Source organism: Centrocercus urophasianus, unplaced genomic scaffold (genome assembly GCF_019232065.1).
Source record: "Centrocercus urophasianus isolate 14NV4802_14NV808 unplaced genomic scaffold, USGS_Curo_1.0 seq_10, whole genome shotgun sequence".
NCBI lineage: Eukaryota > Metazoa > Chordata > Aves > Galliformes > Phasianidae > Centrocercus > Centrocercus urophasianus.
This window is the reverse complement of record NW_024884142.1, coordinates 73,280,382-73,301,365: the sequence shown is the minus strand read 5'-3', so window position 1 is coordinate 73,301,365 and position 20,984 is coordinate 73,280,382. Positions and strand designations below refer to the sequence as shown.

Genomic DNA, 20,984 nt, shown 5'->3' with positions numbered 1-20,984 from the left:
AAACAAGCATTTGGCAAGCTGACAGTGAGAAGAACGCTTCTGGCCTACTGTCTGAGAACTTGGGCCAGAGTAGGGAACTGAATCTGGCTGGACTCTGGGATCAGCAATATTTACTAGGCAGATTTCATTAACTGAAGTTTTCAGAAAACACGCTTCTAGTAAGCTTTGCTTTTACTTAGGCAGTGCTTTTTTCCAGTCGGAGATGTATGCATTTCTCCCTTTGTCTGACAGTAAAGGCCAGTGACCTTTCTTCTTGTCACTATCTGTAGTGCTATTTCCAATGCTTTTTTTTTTTTTTTTTTCCCCCTCGGGAAAGGCCTTTCCAATCCAAAATTTCTACTCAGGCACCTGCTTAGAACTATTAAGCTTTAAAAATGCACAGGAGCTCGGGAACAGCTCAGGTGGGGTTGGCGGCTTCAGACTGTTGTCTGCAGCTTGAATCTGGACTTCCCCCCTGGAGAGGTGCTTGCATTCCTGTCTCTGGGGCACTGACTCTTGCCAGTACAGCTCAGCCATCCCCTCAGTAAGCCTTCTGCATTTGTGTGCGTTCGCTCTTTCCACCTGCTGCCGAGTAACTCGGAACAACCCAGCTGCATTGTGCTGACACTTTTGTGTGGTTTCTTTTCCCAGGAATAGAGTCTAGCCAGGTAAATTATCTCTGAAAGGGGAAGGAAAAGAGGGTTCCTGCTCAGCATCTGCTGCAGAATCTGATCTCCTGCTGTCTTCCCCTCCATGTGCAGCATGTAGGCCTCCATCCAACTGAGCCTTGCAGTTGAACTAACAAAGGGGGGGTTTCTTCCTTTTTACTGCAGTACTGAAAAAAATGTTCTTTTTGTTCACAAGAAAATGTTACTCCTCTGAAATTTCCAACTGTTCTTTCCTGCCTGTGTTCGCTTCTGGGCAGAGACAGAAGAAATCTGAGATGACCCAGGAGAGGGAACAGCAGAGGCTTCTGCCTAAACTGTTTGAACAGCTAATACCCTTTCCAAATACTAGCACCTGGGAATCCTTTAATGACTTGAATAGTGTTTTAGGTAGACTAAATATCTCCTTTCAGAAACAAAAACCGATTATTATTATTTATTTATCTGTCTTATTCTTTACAAGCAGTTAGAAAGTAACCCTTTCCTGTGTTATGTTTCTGCTCCCTTTTTGGATGTCGTGAGGCCAAAGTGTGCTCTCATTACATCTGACTCAATAACTGTATTAGAGCAGAGAATGCAGATTTACATCACATTTTCAAAGAGCAAAATTTGTCCCTATTCATTTAGTAAAAACTTAAATACACACTGCCCATTCAGAAGTGAATTATATGTGAAAATTTTCAAATGTTACATGGATACGTGCTTCCAACTTAGCTATTGAAAAGTGAAGTAAGTGTATGTAACTGGGAGGGGAAGGTTTATCATTGATGGAAGTTATAGACCTCTCTGTAAAATGTATTTTATCCTCTCTGCTGGGAAATTGCTTTAATTGACAGAACATTTATTGACACTTCTATATTGACAGAGTTAGAAGATAGAAGATTTTTTCTCTCATTTGATTAGACTCCTACTTGCTCTAAAGAGGGAATGCAGGCTGTATTTCTGTTAGGAAGGAAGGAAGACTAAATCAGTTTTATTAATAACCTGATCTAGTGTCATAATCCTTTGAAATTTATTTCCCACCTCTCTCCTCCTTTCCTTGACCTCTTTATCATTATGTGGATCATTCCCAAAACCCAATTAAGCCTACAGATATGTATTTCATAGGCTTGAGTCACACACTTGTGCTTGCAAAATCCAGTCTCTCCTGGTTTGATCTCTTTTCCAGTTCTCTGACCTTTAAAGAAATGATAAAATATATAGGGAATAAAAAAAAAAAAGCAAACAAGCAAATTTAAAGGTCTTCTTTTATGTCAGCCACTTATACCTGTAAACTTCAAGAACAGGGAATCACTCTGGGTTTGTTTGCACACGGCAGAATTAATCATTCCTCCAGCCACATTTATGATCTTTAGTTTGCACTGAAATACAAATAATATCACATGTAACAATGGAAGCCACCCATTTTGCATTCCTGCAGCAACTGTTTTATTTGCCTTTGTTTCTACCTGCCTCTATCACAGATTTTCCCATAGCACAGGGACCTTGTCACTGTCCAGTCAGAGCTGGTCATTCTAGATCTATGCCAAGGAAATGTTCTTAACGAAAAGGAGAAAAACCATGTTCTTCAACCCCACATTGTGAGTCTATCAATGTACCAGCACAGTGCTATGCTACTGGAAAACAAGGTGGGCATCACATATTCAGTTGTTTAGGCTTTATAGCCAGCCACAGGACAATTACATACTGACAACAACTTTTGAAGTGTAGAGGTGCATCTGAACTGTGAGGCCTGGGACTATTTTCAGAGGCTTCAGATCCTGCTTCCTTATCAGGGTACAGTCTGAATGTATTACTATCCATCCTGTCCTTTCTCCCCTTCCTGACATTCTCCTTAGTTTCCACTGTAAAGGAAATGGAGATTAAGGGCAGGGAAGTGAGTGGTGTGGTGAACTCCTGTTTTAAACAGTTGCAGTGTCTCTTATGCTCCACCTTAAACTAGTACAAACACATCACAAAACTCAACTTGGCACAGCAGAATCACTGTGAAATGGGCTGTCACCAGAGATATATAACCTGGCTTACCAACTTCTGAACAATTGAGACGTGCAGACTTGGAATGCTTTTGAACCAAATTTCTTTACCCAGAAAATCACCATGATGCAACCTTGAGCACTGTTGTAGTTTTTTATTTTAGAGCTACCACTACCAGGAGGGATGAGTTGAGATATAATCATTTTGGGAAATAACTATTCAGGTCAGTGCTAACTGATCTGGATGTCTAGTTCTAAGACTTCAGTTTGTCTCTGTGTATAAACACTCAATCAATTACAAAATACAAACAATTTAATGTTTCTTTTTCATTTGACCACAGCTTTATTTTTGCCCCTGTTAGCCCAGAATTACATGTTGGCAGTCTGAGATCATTTGTCTTTGAAGTGACAGACCACAGCTGTATGTACTTGCATGAGAATAGACTGCCAATTTCAGAATATTATCCACTTGGTATAAGCAGAAATAGAAGCTCAGGTAAGCTGCTACTTGTATGGCTGAATGGTTGGAAGACTCATACTGTGGAAAGAAAGAAAAAGGAAGGGAGGAAGAAGGGAGGAAGAAAAAGGAAGGGAGCAAAAGATAAAAGAAGCTGTATCTTAGTTAAAATACAGAAGCTGCTGGTCAAAGCACAGGTCTGGCAGAAGCCAGTGGCAAGGTTTCCATTTATTTTACTGGATCAGGATGTCATCTGTAGATTGCATTGAGTGCATTGAGGAGTCAGTGAACAACAGTAGCAGAAATGGCAGTAAAATAATTGTGGTAAGGTAGAATATGTCTCTCGGTGTTTTACATGGAGGAATATAATAATACAATATAAACTTAGTGAGAAAGTTAAAATGGTTACGAAGTGGTTACATCCTCTGAAAAAGAGCTGGAAGATAAAATCATGGGAAGTGATTAGAGTATGACCTGGGGAACAGTCATTAGGAGTACCACTCTCCCAAAGAAAGCTGACAGCTGTTCCACATTATGGACCACAGCTGGTCCACAGTATGGACTCCTGAGGGTAGAGATGCCTCACAAATTATTTGTCAGAGCAAAACAGCATAGTTCAAGCTCCCAGAGGATTTCTGAATACAGTTATATAACAATGCCAAAGTCCATGGAACTGATTGCTCAAGTCAGCAGTAACCTTGGCTAATGACTGGCTGCTTTGTATACTCTGGAAATTCTACCCTCCAAACGTGCGTAGATTTCATATCTACCAAGAGCAGAGCAGCCCCTCAGTTCCTTCAGTCTGTAGCAACAGCATCAAGGCACTCATTCCTACCCTGCCTACATTAAGAATTTTATTTGTGAGACTACAGCCAACAATATTTTTTTTCCTGGTGTTAAACAGCACCTCTTTGGGTGCTATGAACAATTGATTCATAGTAACATTATCATTTTTCCTTTCATTTGTTTTTAAGCTAAGAAGTTTAATGCTAATACAAGCCAGAGTTAGCAAGGGAAGCTTTGTGTGTGCATGTGAACTTAATGAGCATTTTAACTTTTGAAATCATATTTTTAGAGGATTCTTTCTCTGCAATATTATGACTAGATCTGTGACAGATAGATGAAGAAATCTCTCTCTCATGTCCTGTGTTCCACTAGCAGATGGGAATTGTGATCTATGGACAATTCATGGATTTTTTTAATTGTTACAGGGATTGAATCAAAAAATAATGGGGCTGGTGAAGGTAGTCAGGATAGCAGGCCTATGAAATTAGGGAGCAGGCAAGCAGTGAACATGAATTTCACTGAATGAATTTCATATTGCAAAGTTTGGTAAACAGTGCCCTCTTTGTTCCACAAAGAAGAATGCATCTCTCTGCTATTGCTTTTTTGCTATTGCAAGTAAGCCAAATTCTGGCTAAGTGTATTGAAAAGATTCCAGCAGTTTGTCCTGGACTGCATAATCTTCATGTGTTTGGAAAGCCTTTGGAAGTCAGGGTTCCTCCAGTCCGAGGTGGAGGCTGTCACAAATATTTGAGTATAGGCTTTCGCATCCTTGCAGAGAGGCTTAGCATGAAAATGGACACGCAAGCCTATGCAAGCAGAAATAAAAAGAGGCTTTGACCCTCTGTAAAAGTATCTTAAGGTATTAAATGTAAGGATCCAATGAGATCCTCATTTGTATTCCCTATGCCTCTACACAAGTTCAGACTGGCTCTTCATAAATTGGAACCTTCTCTCCTCTTCTTATTTTGGAAGCAACAAGATGAGCCTTTTCAAGTGCACTCGCTGCACCAGAATGGTGAGAGCTTTCATGGTTGAAAGGTACACAAAACACAGAAATGCCAGGAGCAAAGAACAGTTTTCATGCTGCAGGAAAATATGAAGCTTAGAGACAAACCTGCATGGGAAGGACCCAGTCGTAGGGTATTGCACAGTAGAGTGGAAATGCACATGTCTTACAGGCTGCACTCAGCATCTGGAGATGCTGCAGCTGTTGTGCCTGGCACACACACACAGGTGCTGTGGAGGCTCACAGCTCCTCACAGTTCCTGGAACTGGAAGAAGAGGCAGCCGGGCTAGCAAAGAAAATACAAACTTAATGATCAGGAAAAGAAGATAAACTGTGCTGAGTGGCAGCTGGTCTTTAGAGAACAGGTTGTGTAAATACCCCAAGGGCCTTATGCATCATTCCTGGGAAGCTGTTCCCCGGAGAGAGACTCAGCTGGATCACTGCAGCACTCCACACTGGAGGTATGTTTACTTCTGCGCAGCCTGTATTTCCTGCAAAAACATTCCCCTGCTCGTAACCAATATATGCTGACCTTTCAACAAGCAATGTTTCCCTTGTGTGCCTATAACACATCTGTCTGTACCAGGAAAAGCCTTCAAATAAATTATTTATTGCTTACCCTCTTCGAGGCGCAGAAGACAGAGGTGCAGTCTAGTCCTACTTTTCCCAGTGTCCAGCTGGGAGACCAGCCACCGGATAACAGAATACTTCACATTGTCTTTCATGCATGGTGACAGTTACTGTCTCTACCTATGTGTTCTTATCCTGGAAGTAGTTTGTAGGAAAAAGTTGGCTGCCATAATTTTCAGCATCATATACACTGACAGCTCTGTACTGTTACCTATGCAGTGTCAGTATCTAGGACTTATGAAAGAGGAATGCAACTTGCCTCGCATTGAAGTTTCTGTGCCTGCTGTTGATGCTTCTGTGTCTGTCATTGTGCAAACTGTCGTTCAAGAAATAATTTACAAATGATATCACCAGTTTGCCCTTTTAATTTACTCTTAGGCTCATTCCTTGTCTTCTGTATTTCTTTTCCTTTTTGAACCTGTGCTTCCCTCTTCTCTTTCTCTGTCCCTCTCCCAGATCTCCAGTGACATGCCTAGCTGTGTTTGTTCTTGTAATTCAGTTGTACTAGTGGACTTGCAAGTGCTGGAGGCAACAGCAGCTTTGGCTCTGGCTTTTGAACGTGATTTCCAATGATCTTGGCAAAAGAACTGACTCCAGACGGGAACTCTGGGTTTACTCACAGGCCTATGCAGAGGCACCATAGAATGGGGTAGGCCAGAGGAGAGGAACGGATGAAATTATTTGCTATTAAAGAGGGTTTTTTTCATAGAATTTGAGGTTTGGATCAGAACGCCAGTGCTGTCAAGGCAGCACTTCTGTGCCTTCCTGTTCTGCTCAACACTTGGGCTGTCACTGTTGCGGCAGTGAGACATTTGGTCCAGCACCAATCAAATCTTCATGCTCTGCTCCACTATCCCTAGACTGCATTTTCCATCCTCCTTTTCTACACTTTTCATACTTGTCATCACCCAATATCTGGCTCAGCAAAGAAGCTGATTAATAGAATATATTTGGTTTCTGATTTACTCTGGGAAATTAATAAATAAGAAACCCTGTACAGTCTACACCAATGGCTTTGCTTACGTACTACAGTGCTGTAGGCACTTTGTGCTGTGTGACACAAAGTCCCCACTCTAGGAAACTGACAGCTTTGGTTTGGAAATGACAAATGACAAGGAAGAAGAGAGGCAACGTGCTCTGTGGGCAGGGATCAGGCCTCTCTCCAAAACACGCACATTAGTTAATGTGTTTATTTCATGCAGGGGGAAGGAACTGGGGATTAACTGTTGTCTTTACTCTGCAAATGAGAGGCAGAGGCACTAGAAACAAATCAGAAAGTGTAAAACAAGCGTAAAGAAAGAATTTGGACATTTGGGAAAGAGGTGAAAGGAACTCACTCATGGTGACTCCTGAAGTTACTGTTTTTCTCCTTAGTTCCCAATCTGAGATCCACACAGTGTCGGTTATGGATCTGAGTCATCCTTTCGTTATTTATTGCCTTATATGGTGGTGCCTTCAAGCTCTAAACGAGAACGGATGATTATTTGTATTTACTGAAGAACACGGGAACTCCTTCTGCAGATCAGAATATAATTGTATGAGGGCTGCCCTGAAAGTAATGCCTCCTGTGTGATTATGTTGGCCAGAGATGTCAGGGACAGATGTTGGTAGAATGGCCATAGAAGCTGAACCTTCTCATCAGTATTCCCTTACATTTTGTTGCCGTGTAATAGATGGCAGCAGAGGGGCAGTTTGACAGTAGATGTCTGACGTGGAAGTGTGTATGAAGCAAATTTGTATCACTGAATTCTTCCATGTGCAAAAAATGGCACCCACTGACACTCACTGATGCTTGCTAAACATTTCTGGAGACCAAACAAAATGGATGTGGGTACAGTGAGGCTGTGGGTGTTGCATTTCAGCAGTGGTGACTGTGACAGTGGGTCACCTCCACTGGTGCAGATTTTGACGAGCAAGGCATGCAGGCTCTTGTTCATCACTGGTGAAAATGTATAGCTCATAATACCCACTATGAAAAAGAGTGTTTTGTAGCTGAGAATTTGCTCTGTCAAATAGTGTTATTGAGTTCTTTTTATCTGTTCTAATTTCCATGAAAATAAAGAGGAGACATTACTTTCAGAAGAACCCGTATAGTAGAAACACTGGGGGAAAAAGAAAAAAGCCAAGTTGCTTTTAGCCTAAGTAGGTAAAAGAAAGAGCTGCAGAGAGAAAGCATTATCACTTCCTTTTCGTGGATAGGAACTAAAGCATTAAGAGATCAAATAACCTGCTCAAAGTCATGGGTGGGCCAGGAAATGAACCCAATCCATCAAGACCCCTTCCTGGCAATCCCATCTCTTCTTGGCAAAAAGGACTCTGTTCCACCTGTGCAGGGAGTTTGGTCCTTTAGCTTGCTGGCAGCAGTCTGAAAGGAGACATCAAACTCCCATTTTACAGTGTATACTAATATGTAGTTTTTATAAGGTATAAGAACTACATTTGGGGATTTCAGTAAGAGTTGATTCTGTGAAAGACTGGCTTCTTGAATTCATGGATCTATGAGAAGGATTCACTCTGATAACTTCTGTGTTTATATACACTCATACTTGTGACTTCCCCAAATCCAACAACCCACAGGAGGGACGATAACCACCTAAATATCATAGGCATTGTTTTAGAACTGGAAGTCAGGGGAACTCAAGACTTGGAACAAAATTCTATTTGTGCTAAGCATTTTAAGTAGAGACTGTCTTGAATATTTTCTTGAAGAAATCTTGACTGGAAGTTGCTGAGAAGTGGCAGAGACAGCTTGATTTTCCAGAAGCTGAAGTGGCTGCAGCCACTTGTAGTGCAGGTAGGCAGTAGGCACGCTGCTGATGAATCCTGTGAACCCATAATTTTGCCACTGTCATCACAGCTGCTGGAGATCCATGCCTGCATCCTGTACTCGGTAAACATCAGTTCATTACCACAAAGCACCAAGCATCTCTGGTCCAGCCTCTGCTCAGGGAGCCAGAGAGCTGCTTGCTGAAAGTTGCCTTCTGTTTGCTTGCAGACGTGTCAATATTTGCTGAGTGAGGCTCCACTTTTGCCCAGCTGGAGCATGACAGCTTTGCCACTCTTGCACTCAGTAGCCCTATCTTGCAGCATTAACATCAGGAAGTGATGAGTGACCTGGATGGCCTGATAAATGAGAGGGGATCTGCAAACAAAGAACAGCAAACACTTCCTGGGGGGCTCAGGACACCTGCTGAGAAAGATGTTCTTTTTTTTGCAAGTATCTGGTAGCCTATGATGCTGTATCAGGGAAAACTCACAAAAAAGTGCTATTTGTGGCACTGGGTGCTGGGAAGAACAGCTATGATCAGGGGAGCATGGCAAATTGTTAAGGTGGCTCTATCTACAGAGGAGCCACGGCCCTGTTGCTTGGCTTTCAGCAGAGTCCTGTGAGTGCAGCACCAAGAAAGGAAGAAATACAGCCCAGATGTGCACCAGCAAAGATGATCCCATCGTCAGTTCTGGGTATACAGGAGATGGGGAAGGCAGGACCTATGATACACTTGTGGGAAAAGTGCCATCACAGCTGAAAGGCGATGAGCTCCGCTCTAGATTTACAGCTGCAGTTTCACAGTAATAAAATGTGTATGAGTGAATCTTTATATGCAAATAAAAATTGAGAAGCTAGTTTCTGCCATTAAGGGCTTAATTCTCTGCGATTTCTGTATTTGAGGATGCTTTAGTGGTAGGAACATTATAAGAAGTGTTTTGGATTTGGTCTCAGCTTGCAGGCTGCTCTGCATTAGATGGACAGTAGCTTCCAGTGGTGGGAAACTGCAGAAGGGAAGGATAAGTAAACAGTTGAAAAGTCTTAGAGAGTCTTACTGACCAAGAATATTCAAAAAAGAACAAGCTGATTTTGGTCTGTTTCTGCTTGATCAGCTTTTAAATCTCTCTGCATCAGGACCTTCCAGGGAAAAGAAATGCAAATGACTGAAGACTGGACCTTTTTATCTGAAGTGACACAGGAGCACAAGTTCTCCAGAAGCTGGATGAAGCACACTGGAAAATCCTTCAGAGATAGCAAGGTGGGTGGCAACATATTCCTGAGGATTTAGGAAACAGAGATTGAGCAAGGCAGATATGAGAAAAGGGAGTCCATCCCTTGCATAATTAATAGCTTAGTACAGCAGTGTGTAGAATAAAGGAGGCAAGGTTATGCACAATATTGAAAGAAAGGCTACAAACAATAAAAGGAAGACAGCAAAAAGATACAAAAACAGGAATACTGTGACTTATATTCTAAGTGATAAGAATTAATTTGGGCAGCGGACCATTCTGTCTTCTGATGGTAAGTTTTGCATCATGGGTGGCCTAACTTGGCTTGGGAGTAACAGTCTAGTTGTTCAGATCTTCTTCCCCATAGTGGACTGAATGATTCACCTCAGTATGCTCATACTGGAGTCCAGTATGCAGTTTTAGCAGAACCTGCAGTTAAATGCTCATCTTTTTTGGTAACGGGTTCATCTAAAAGAATTTTTACAGAAAGGCCACCCCATGAAGCAAGCTGTCATGGCAGACAGCCCTGGGCAGACAGCAGCTCCACTGGGCTGTCTCTCAGAAACACAGTGGACAAGATCAGCCAGCATCTGTTCCCCTTTAATCTCTTGTTCGTTTATGTTTTGGTGTACAGCTTTTGTACATAGTGATGTGCATGCTCTGGCACATCCACAGCCACTCTCCCGAAGTGTGGCTTCCCAATACAGGCAGGGCTGGACAGAAGAGCCATTCACATCTGAGTTGTTTTAACAAACCGTATGGGCAACAGATACGATTCATGTCTCATGGTACAGTATTCCTCCTGTCCTGCCAGACTGCAGGACTCACAGGCCCCACCAGACCCTTTTGGGAAGAGGCTGAACTGTACTTCAGTTTGGTCCCCATTTGTGTCACGATGTCTTCCACAAAGACCATGTGCTTTCTCAGCTTCCAATGCTGCTTCTAGAAGTTCACTGAGACTCTGGAAAGGGAGCCAAAGATGGTCTCCTGCAGAGAAAAGCCATCTGTGGCATCTTTCCCCATTTAGCCCTCTGCCAAAGGAATTCACAAAGCAGCAGCCAGGGAACAGCCTAGGACATGAAGGCTTTTTGTGATAAAAAGTTTAGCTAGACTTTAGTGGGGAAGGTGCTTTTCTTTTCAAACACTATGTAAAATTCTAGATGTTAGCTTCCTTCTGCCATGGTGGTTGACAGTGTTCAGGAAGCACAAGAGGATGATAATAACTGCTTTCCATCCCTAGGCCTTTTGAAACATGACGGCTGGAATTCATGTAGGTGCTTGTCATCTAGAAAATCACCAACATGAAAAGTGTACACCAGACTGAACTCAGCTGGAGCAACAGCTTCTGCACGATAGTATGCTGCAGTCTGGAGCAGTAACGCTGGCAATATCACACATGGGAGAACAGTTCAGATGGAAAGGGGATGTCAGAAATACACACTGGGACATGTACCGGAGGCCAGCAAGCCTGGAACAGCTCCAGAGGATTGTGAAATGACCCTTTTCCATGTCCAGCTGTAAGACAAAGCTGGCTGGATCTAGAGTCCCAAAACTCAGAGCAAAAGAGAATGAATAAACTGTGAGGCCTTAAGCAGAGCGGGCTTCTGGCTTCCAGATTTTGCAGACCAACCTCATTGCAGGCTGGCCAGTGTGTCTCTGCGTTGGTGGACGTGGTATTCAGAAGGGGAAAGAATGTGCTAACATCACCCTGCAAGTGAAGTAAGAGAGCAGGAGAGTACCTGGAAAGCTGAACTGATGTGCTACTGACAAACCCTAGAGGACCCAGCATGAAGACAGAATTTCCATTACCAGCATTGACTATGAGCAGGCGATGAAGCACCAGGAGATCTTAGGTCAGCTTTTTCTGTCCTTTTCTCAGTGCAAGGGGTAGGATATTGCACTAGGAGGGTCTGTGTAGCAGGGAGGGTTCTGTCATGGCTGAGGAACACAGATAGTGGTGGATGCTGTTGCTTTTTCACAGGTCAATGAGGGCTCATTTCTTTTTTCTTTCATACTTTCAAGGGCTATATTTTCCAGAAGCCAGTAAAAACAGGATATAATGACATCAAATTAATGTCCCTGACTGCTTCTCTCAGGAAAACAGCCTATGGGCAAGGACCTACAAAGCCAGGAAGGAACAGCCAGGAAAAATAAGACTACCTTCCCTTGATGACTTCTCCTCCAGCTAAGGAGACTTCTGCCATTTGTTCTGCAACAGAACAGTTTGCATCTTCATGTCACTGCCTATGTCAGGTAATTGAATGTGTTGCCATATACCCTTTGTGCATTGCTTTTCAACAGTGAAATGTGAGAGCTAGAGATGCTAGAAACCAACACAGAGCAATGAGCACATCAATACTGGTGTCCTTTCCCCTTCTCATGTTCAGTTTTAAGTTACTCACTATGAGGACCTACAGAGGGTGCTGGAAAGGACAGATAAGGCTTTAGAATGCCAGAAGAGCAATGAGTTGGTGCCCTCTATAGGAAAATCTCTCTGCCTTTTTTTCAAATAATTTTTGTATGTTTTAATTATGTGGCCTCTCTAACAAGCTTACGTGCTCTGGGTTCTAGCCATTGTGCCATGGAAGCATGAAGGTCTTTGAGGCACAGAGCTACCAACACAGACAATCCAGAAGATGGAAAAAGGAAATTGTCCTCTTTCCCGAGAGCCAGTGGTTCTCAGAACATTCACTTAGTTTGCCCTTGCTCAGAGATTCAGACTACATTCAGTATTAGAGTGAAAACAAAAGCTGTCTGTTCTTTGATTATTAATCTTCAACAGGAGCCTGAAAACAGCAGGCTTTAGGGATAATGCTTTGGAGGACATGATGTGTTAGACTGTCTCCAGGGTCTAAGGTATGCTGTGTTGCTGAGTGTTACTCCTTAATCTCAGAGAAAATATATATTGCTGCAGACTGTAGGAAGGGGATCTGACTGGCCGTATTTGCAAACAAATGTCTCCTCTTTTTGAAAGGAGACAGTAGATGTGACTGTTTATTATTTTTTTTTTTAAAGATCTATCATCACTGGTACAATTCAGACCTATAACCAGCCTGTTGGTAAAATTTTCTGTCTTAAATGAGGGATATGGGAAGAGAAGGAAGGGTTGCCATTTTCTATTCCTTTCTATTTGGAGTCAGTTTAGTTACATGAGCTCGGTTTGCTTCCCAAATTTTCAGGCTCCATCACACTTAGGGCATGCTTACCACAGAATCAGAATGTTTAATTGCAGCATAGCAACTGTAAGTAAACTCCAGCAGCGATGAAGTAACAGCAGGACAGACTTCCAGGAAGGCCAGACAAGTCAGGGCTTGAGCAAGCTTGCTTGACCATGCTGCTGTGGCTTTACTGCTGTAGACATCCCAACTACTTCGATCTAGATAAGTCTGCCCGTGCAGCGTTCCCTTCCCCAACTGCATTCTAAATAAAGAACATCCTGCAGTTCCTTTTGCAAAATTCTGGTACAGAGTGGGCATTCTGAACATTGTACAGGTCTGAATTTGCTTTTCTTCTCACCAGTGCTTTCTGGTGGCCCCAGATCACCCTGAAGCTTTCAGCTCTGCACTTTTTAAGAAAACAAATCCCCAATCCCATGCCACTGAGACGTAAGTCTGCAGCAGCTAATCATTTCCCTTCGGGATTAGCTGAGCCTGCTCCACTTCCGCCTGGGGGCCTGGCACATATTAAAATGCTGGGCAGTTTTCCATAGTCACAAGGAACTCTGTGCTAGAAGCTCATTTTCATGCTGGCACGTTGCAAGAGCTGGCGTGGCCCCATTAGGTCAATTGCCAAAGGAGGAGGATGGAGAGACAGAAAGGGAAGAAAAGCAAAGCCTGATAGGGAGAGGCTGGAATTTGGGTGCCAGGGGGATGGCTGAGGGAGAAGTAGGGAAAAAATTAGCTCTAAGTTATACCAATGTCACTCAAACCTCACCATCAAGGCAGGTGGAGGGGAGTGGATCAAGAGGGCTGAGGGGTGGTGGTCAGGAGCTGATTAGAAACTCCAGTCTCTGTGCAGAAACCAGTTTTCATGTGCTGTGCTGGCAGGGGTGTTCAGAGCCCCCCAGGGAGCACTTGTAATCTTTTCCCTTCCCGAGCAGACAAGGGAACAGCTTACAAGTGCCCAGACCCATAGCACTGCAGCCCTGCAGCTTAGCTCTGCCTTCAGGACTGGCAGAGTGAGATCCTGCCAACTATGTGCGTTCCTGGGTTGCTAAATCTGCTCTTTGTCCTGAAGAGGCTGGGGCAGCCACTGAGCTTACAGAGCAGCACTTCTGCTAGCTTGCTCAACGTGGCCAGCTTACCCTCTCCTTGCCTCGGTCCCTTTTTGAAAGACTTCTTGCATCTCTCTCTTGCCTCGTGAGGCAGCTTGGGAGGGCTGCCTGGGGACCAGGCTGGATGCTTTATTTATGGCCATCCTAGGGGCCTTTAGAGAGGCTCTCAGTTGTCCACACTGCCCAGTAATCAGTTCTTGGTCTCCCTGGGTTCTTCCAGCATTTGGCCTACCTGTTTGGCACAGTGAATATCGTCACCTACAGTCATCAGGCCCTGCTGAAGTTGTGCTTTGGTAGATAAATCTGTGCAGTGAGGAAGCTGAACCTGAACTGCAGAGCAGGCACTCCTCTGTGTCTCCTCCTCACACCTGTCTGTACACATTCGTGGTACTTCATATGAATACCATAAATTCAGTGTTCTTCTACGTCTTGTTCTAGGCAGCAACTTAGCATCTGTATAGAAATTATGTTGCCCAGAATCATAGTAAATAGTTTGTCCCGTAGGCAGCCATGCCTGTGCCTGACGAAAACTCAAACACTTTATTCCTTGGAAAAGAGTGAGAAAGAGGAGAAATAGCTCTGGCGTTAAACCAGTATTGCTTTACAGTATCCAAAAAGAAAAAAAAAAGTGTTACGGTCCAACAAAGAAAAGAGCCTTCCTGGGACCACATGTATTTTAGAAGTTGCAGATGGGGGAGAACAGCTTGGTTTTCCCAGGACTTCAGGAATTTTACTTGGAAAAATGACGTATCTTTCTCAAATAATTGCTTATTTAATGGTATTCTTCTGTGCCCACAACAGCAATGCGCTTTACCCTCTGGACATATCCTGGTTGTCACATGAATTTGGCAAAGGGTCTCTTTTCCTTGGCTGTACTACACTTACTTCGATAGAGCTGTGATCTTTCGTTACAGAACCAGAGAAGTATCTCACAGGTAGGAAAAATACAACAAGAAGACTGAGCACATTCTCCTTGCCTCATTTCCATGAATTACTCCTAGTTCTATCTTCCTTTATTATGCTGAATGATTTCTCTTCCCCTTTAAATATATGGAGGTCAGTATGCTGCTCCTTAGGCAAACTGGATTTTGCTTTTGCAATGTTTTTCTTCTGCAGAGTAGCTCCAGCCTCTCTGTTGCTGTTCTTTGAGTTGCTTCTAGTTTGCCATGGTTTTTCTGGTAGTGGGGTTCCTGGAACCAAGAGCAGTACTGCAGGCACAGCAGCTGTGTGTGGGTGATTGTGTGATGTTGCCCTCAGGTGGCAAGTTCAGAGAGAAGATGCGGCCTTAAAAAAAGCCCTGTTAAATACAGAACAGAGGTCTGCGACTGCGTGGGAGCTGTGTTAGGAGTGTTTGTCTTTAATCTAACTCAGGTCTTCACAAAGCTAAGCCTCGCTGCTCACTCATTCCCCTCTCCCATCACAGCTTCCACTGACCCATGTCTGTCATGCCATTTTATTTTCTGCTTTTTCTATTCTTCTCTGCCCTTCTATTAATGAAGTAATTGTACTCAACCCTGATTTCACAGGATGATACTCAGATGACTTATTTAGGAATTATTAAAGAAATGTATAAATTCCTATTTAATACTTGCTTTGCTCTGCACTGAGTGTCCTCTCTCAACACTGCATTGTCCATGGAAGTGCTCAGACCCTTTCCCTGAGATCAGCTCTATTGCAGAATTTTTCAGAATAGTTTTCTCAGTTTCCCATGATTTTCTTACTCCCATTGAATGCAAACGCCAAATCATGCACTGATTTTAGAAAGAGCGGCTTTTAGTTTGACCTTCTGATTTTTTTTCCCAATCATTCTATATATTTTTATATAGACTTGGCCACCTCACTGAATACTTCATCCCCTGGACACAGTGCAGAAGAAAGCTGTGGTTGCACTAGCAATGTTGAAGATTTTGCCTGTGTGATAAAAGGAGCTGGAGTGGATCATTTTTGGCTGCTTTACATCAAAGTGCTGATCAAGGGAAATGCCCTGCAACCCCTGTACATTCAGCACTGCTAAGAAATGGATGTTTTTTCCTATGGTGTCTTTCATGACTGCACTTTAGTTCCCTGCTTTCTGCAGAACAAATGCTCATATATCTCAAACACTCCATATGTCCCCCCGTAGTTTTTTAATATATTTGCTGATTTCAGTCGACTTCCACAAGCAGAGATTTCAAAGTAATAATGAAATGTATTTCTACACATTTCGTGAGAACTTGTTGTCTCAGAAAGCAGAGAGGGAATTTTATGAATGTGCACAGAGAAAACAAAATCTTACAATAATTCAGTTCAAAAGATTTTGTATTTGTATTTGCAAATAGTAGCTGTATTTTGCAAATACATGTAGGAAATGAGGCTTCATTAGTTCCACTGCTTGTGCAACTGCTTATTAATCTTTGGCAATTATTCATCCTGCAAACTGTTGTTGCCAAGTTTTCTTAATGGCCATTTGCAAAGGGCTTTATCCTTGTACCTTTGGGAAGGGCCAGTCAGTTACATGCGCTGGGACTGTGCTTAGACAGGTCTTGCCAAGAGCTCTAAAAGCTGAAGGGAAGGAAAAAAAAATCCTTACAGACTTGTAGAGTCTTGTTTACAATATTCAGCCTGATATCTTAAAATACAATACCTCATTATTTTCCCAGCTATATTTGTAGGTTCTCCTGTAAGGCTCAAAGTCCAGAGTGCTATTTTCTCTAGTAGAGATTTCTGCAGTGCTGTTGTTGCATTATACCCAGACTGCCGTGGTTTCCCAGACTGTCTGTTTTTGATGAACAATAAAAATCATATCCTTATGCTAGAAGTTTGACTGACTCAGTCTTGATTTCCAGAATGTCTCTGGACCTGAGGAGTTTCTTCATGTCACTGTTGTTGTTATACAATGTAGGCATAACAACTAATAATGTACAGTAGGAAAAACCAAACAGAGAGACAATAAATGACTGTTCAGAAAGGAGGTATTTCCAAGTAGCTCACACAGTTCCCTGAGACAGAGGAAATAATGTGTAGGATCAGAGCAGAAAACTTATGAAATTTCCAGTGAACTGAATACACCATGAGACTGACTTCCCAAAAAACGCTTGCACACTTTTTCAGATCTGCAGAGTGTGTTCACATGTTCCAGAAGTCCTTCTTTGGAGGAGGTTTGCCTAGCTCCAGGATACTGGCTATGCAGTGCTCTAATAGAGCAGGGTGATGGAGAATGCCTGCCCCTCTCCTACAGTGCACCTACACCTCACAGCCACTGATCACTGCTGCTCACTAAAAGCAAGTTCAGGAGTTTGCCAGAATAAGGCATGAGAAAAGAAACATGAGATCTGCCTGTGATCACAGAATCACAGAATCACCAAGGTAGGAAAAGACCTACAAGATCACCCAGTCCAACCATCCACCCATCACCAATAGTTCTCACTAAACCATGTCCCTCAACACAGTGTCCAAACGTTCCTTGAACACCTCCAAGATCGGAGACTCCTCCACCTCCCTGTGCAGCCCATTCCAGTGCCTGACCACTCTTTTAGAAAAGTAGTGTTTCCTAACATGATCATCATCAGCATCGCAGAATCCTCAGCAATAGTCACTGTTATTGAGAAGGATGAAGGTCATTCTCTGCCATTTCATTTTGCCTCATCTAAACGCAAGTTTGCTTTATTAGACTTTTTTGTTAAACTAGATGAAGTATCAAGAATAGATCACCTACATACACTGAATTATCTTCAACCCTTTCTTGAAGGTAAGGCCTTTGTTTCTGCCTCCAATACTTCTGTCATGACACTAATGAAAAATCACCCACAGTGTTATTTTCCATAAGATATTTGTATCTTTATTGCCCTACAGCTCTTCAGCCTGGTACTTCTCCCACGTGCCTTTGGTAGTTGCATCCTTTTTTTCTTTAATTATTGTTGTGTGCTTTGTGAGTAATTATAGGTCACTTGCAGCAAAGGAGGTTGCAGGAGGTGCACAGTGCACTTCTAATACTGTAAGAGAACAAAAATGACATAACAGATAGAGTTTATGTGGAGTTGCATGTTGTGTAAGAAATTCCTCTTCGTTACTTGACATAGCCTTTGGTATCTAGCATCCAGAGAATCCAGCCTCTAAGGAGACAAGGCTTCAGAACAGCACATTCAGCACGTTATTGTACAGGCTGTCGGGCATCTGGGTTGGCCAAGACTGCAAGCCTCAGTCACGCTTACCACCATGGCATCAATGTGTCCAAAAGCAATGGAGCTCTGCCTCACAATTTCAGATTTGTCAGTCCTGCTCCTCAGCATGGCAGGGCCCGTATCCCAGAGCTCAGAAAGAACCTATGCACCCAGCTCCCTGTGTGTGGCAGGGTGCACACATGGGGACCATCACGTTTTGTGCGTCTGGGCTCAGCACCGAATCCCACTGCCTGCTGCCTGCTTCCAATCACCGATATCCCCAGGATTATCCCCAGGGTATCAGTGACCTCAGTACACTGTTTTGGACTTGAAAGTTGCTTTTGTTTTAAATGTTGCTGAGTCTAAAACCAGCTCACGTAACCAACTGCCTGTTTCCAAACAGCTGTTGTGTAACTTTGCTCCCCACCCCCTGAGATGTTGCCTGCCATTCATTTAATGGGCTCGGTTTCACTGGGAAGTGCCTGGGGGAACCTCTTAGCTCCCTAATTAGCAACAGAAGGGGCCAGTCCTTGCTGGAAGTAGTGCTGAAACATTTGTGAGATTTCCCCGAGTATAAGGGCGGCAGAGAAGGGGCCATTTCCAAATGGGAAAACACTAACTTTTATTCAGTACATAGTGCAGGGCAGAGGACTAAAAAGATTGGGGGAGGGGAGCGGGGATGAAGGCACTTGCAGAAAAAAATGGTGATGGGCTTCCTAGGCAAGAAAGAAGCATTTGTCTTCACAGAGAGAAGGGGAGTAGATGAGTTTTTCCACGGCCCTCCCAAGTTGTTCATCACTTTGGCAATCTGAGTTTTACATAAAATACTGCGGAGCAGCCCCATGGGCTGGCTGCTGGTGGAGGCAGGAGTGAAGTGTTGGTGCAATCAGCTTTCAGATGTTTCATCTGGCTCTTGATAATAAAATTCAGGAATTAACAGCTTGGAAGTGCTTAGGAGCCCAGTGCTTCTTCATGGGATGTAATCACAGGGGCAGCCATTCAGGACAGGAGCAAACCTCCCACTGACCAGCTGAATCTCCCAAGGCCTCAGCAGGAAGGTGAAAATTTTGCCCATCTATGTAGCATGCTTGGGGCTCTTTGTTGGTTCTCAGGACACAGCCACACGGTGTGTGTTCAGCTCTCCAGTTCTTCCTGTGCAATCCCGTTACCAGGCAGTACTGTTCATGCAACATGTGAGAAAAGAGAGATATGTACATGAGCAGTCCCAGCTTGGACCTGCTGGGTTGCACAGACCGTTCCTCTTCAGAATTAATGTGGGGAAATAATACATTTCTTATCTTGTGCTGTCTTTGGTCTGAGGGAACAAACATGCAGTCAAGCTGAGGAAGGCCTCATTAGCCACCAGGTGCTTTCTTAATAGAAAGAAAAAAAAAAGGACTGGCTTAGGTGAGAAGGAATCTTAAAAAAAGTTTGAGTGCCGCTGAGAAGGTGGATATCACAAAGTGATGCCATGGGCAGAGCAGGGTTCATGAGAGCTTGGTGGGTACAGGTCAGCTCCAATACTCCCAGGCATTGCTCTGCCCTCAACAGCATCATCAGCCAGCAGTTTGCTAAGTAAAAAGACCAGAGCTGGTCCCTGGCACTGGACAGGAGGCGGGAGACCATTCATAAACATCCCGTTACCACACACCATTATGTGAACTATGAGCTCTTGTGCCCACCAGAGGGCACCCAGTATTTGCAGAAGTGCTGTGAGTGCCGCTGTGCTACTTGGGCTTTTTGAAACCCCCGAGAAGAGGTGGCAGGTTATCGTGTGTTTGGCTTATATCCAGCTTCTAAAACAAGCGGGGAAAAGAATATAAGACATTTACATTTCTGCGTGCATATTTTCTACCATTGCTGCAGGCATACCCCTGATTAGTGATGAGCAAAGGGTTGATAAAACGTCATGGAGGATAAGGGGTCCTGCCCCAGTGCAGGAAGATGCTCGGAGACACTTCTCTAGGTCCTTTCCTCTGATCGCTGGGTCTATGGGACACGCGTCACAGGCTCCAGGGAGGCTGCCTTGGCACCACCAAGCAGTTTCTGCCTGAAGTTGCGTGTTTTCGCCACTAGAGGTTGTAAGAGAGAAGGAGAAAAATCTTTGTTTTAAAGCGGTCGAACTGCTGCAGGGAGGATTGCCTCTGGACACCCTGAATCTCTTTGGTGCAAGCACTCACAACATTCCTGTACATATACCCTGCATTTTAGACGGGCTCTCGACCTTTAGTTCTGGAAATCAGACCTTAAAGCTAAGTGATCCCAGAAAGGCATAACCACGAATAGCTCTGGTGTAGCAATAAATTGAACTTTGACCAAATGAAGGATTTACAGTTTTCCTCCTATTTTCCGCAGTTCTGGCAGCCCAGGGACTGCATATTACACCCCTGTAACATGAGAGCTGATCATCACAGATCTCACTGGTGATGGCACTTCACTTTGAGCACTGCATGGAGAGAAGAATCTTTCCCTCTGGCAATATAGCTATTCCCGGACTGAAACACAGCAAGAGCAGTGTGCAACAGTTCAGGAAGCAGAAGCCTCTATCCAGCAGGATTTAACTGACTACTAGGGAGATAAAATCTAGTTTCTTGAGCTTAAAAAAAAGAAGCAAAAAACCACTGATTTCTGTGGTACATGAGAAAATTTTACTTTTCCTTTTTTATATAGTTTTGCTTTGTTTTGTCTGCTGCAAAATATGCACACACACTATGCCTTCTCTTCTCCATGTTGAACAAATGTAGGTCTCTGTTTCTCCTCATGCAGCACGTGCTCCAGCTCCTGGCCAGCCTTGTGTCCATAGTGGACTCACCCTGGTCTTTCCTTTACCAGCAAGACCAGAACTTGGCACAGCACTCCCAGAGATGAATCTCTCAAGTAGCAGAGTGAAGCAACCCTTACCTCAGCCTGCTGGCTAGTGTGCTTGCTGTATAGCCCCATACACGACCTTTGCCATGAGGTCCCCCTGTCGATTCTGATTCATCTGAGGACCTCAGACAAGGCTCTAAAGAGCAGTTTTCTGTATGTACCTGGCACTCAGCCCATGCTAGTGCACGCGGCTATTCCACCCCTATGCAGGA

At 43.6% G+C, this 20,984-nt stretch overlaps 2 long non-coding RNA genes across 2 annotated transcripts; one reads left to right on the top strand and one right to left on the bottom strand.

Moving 5' to 3' along the window:
- Nucleotides 1–11,094: 11,094 nt before the first annotated feature.
- LOC122162275 lies at nucleotides 11,095–15,996 on the top strand. The gene is made up of 3 exons (XR_006169459.1): nucleotides 11,095–11,745; nucleotides 14,567–14,700; nucleotides 15,592–15,996. It is a non-coding gene; the product is annotated as an uncharacterized LOC122162275 (long non-coding RNA).
- Nucleotides 15,997–18,370: 2,374 nt separating this feature from the next.
- LOC122157644 lies at nucleotides 18,371–20,962 on the bottom strand. The gene is made up of 3 exons (XR_006167985.1): nucleotides 20,806–20,962; nucleotides 19,777–19,976; nucleotides 18,371–19,082 (listed from the first exon to the last, which is right to left on the bottom strand). It is a non-coding gene; the product is annotated as an uncharacterized LOC122157644 (long non-coding RNA).
- Between the last annotated feature and the right edge of the window lie 22 nt (nucleotides 20,963–20,984).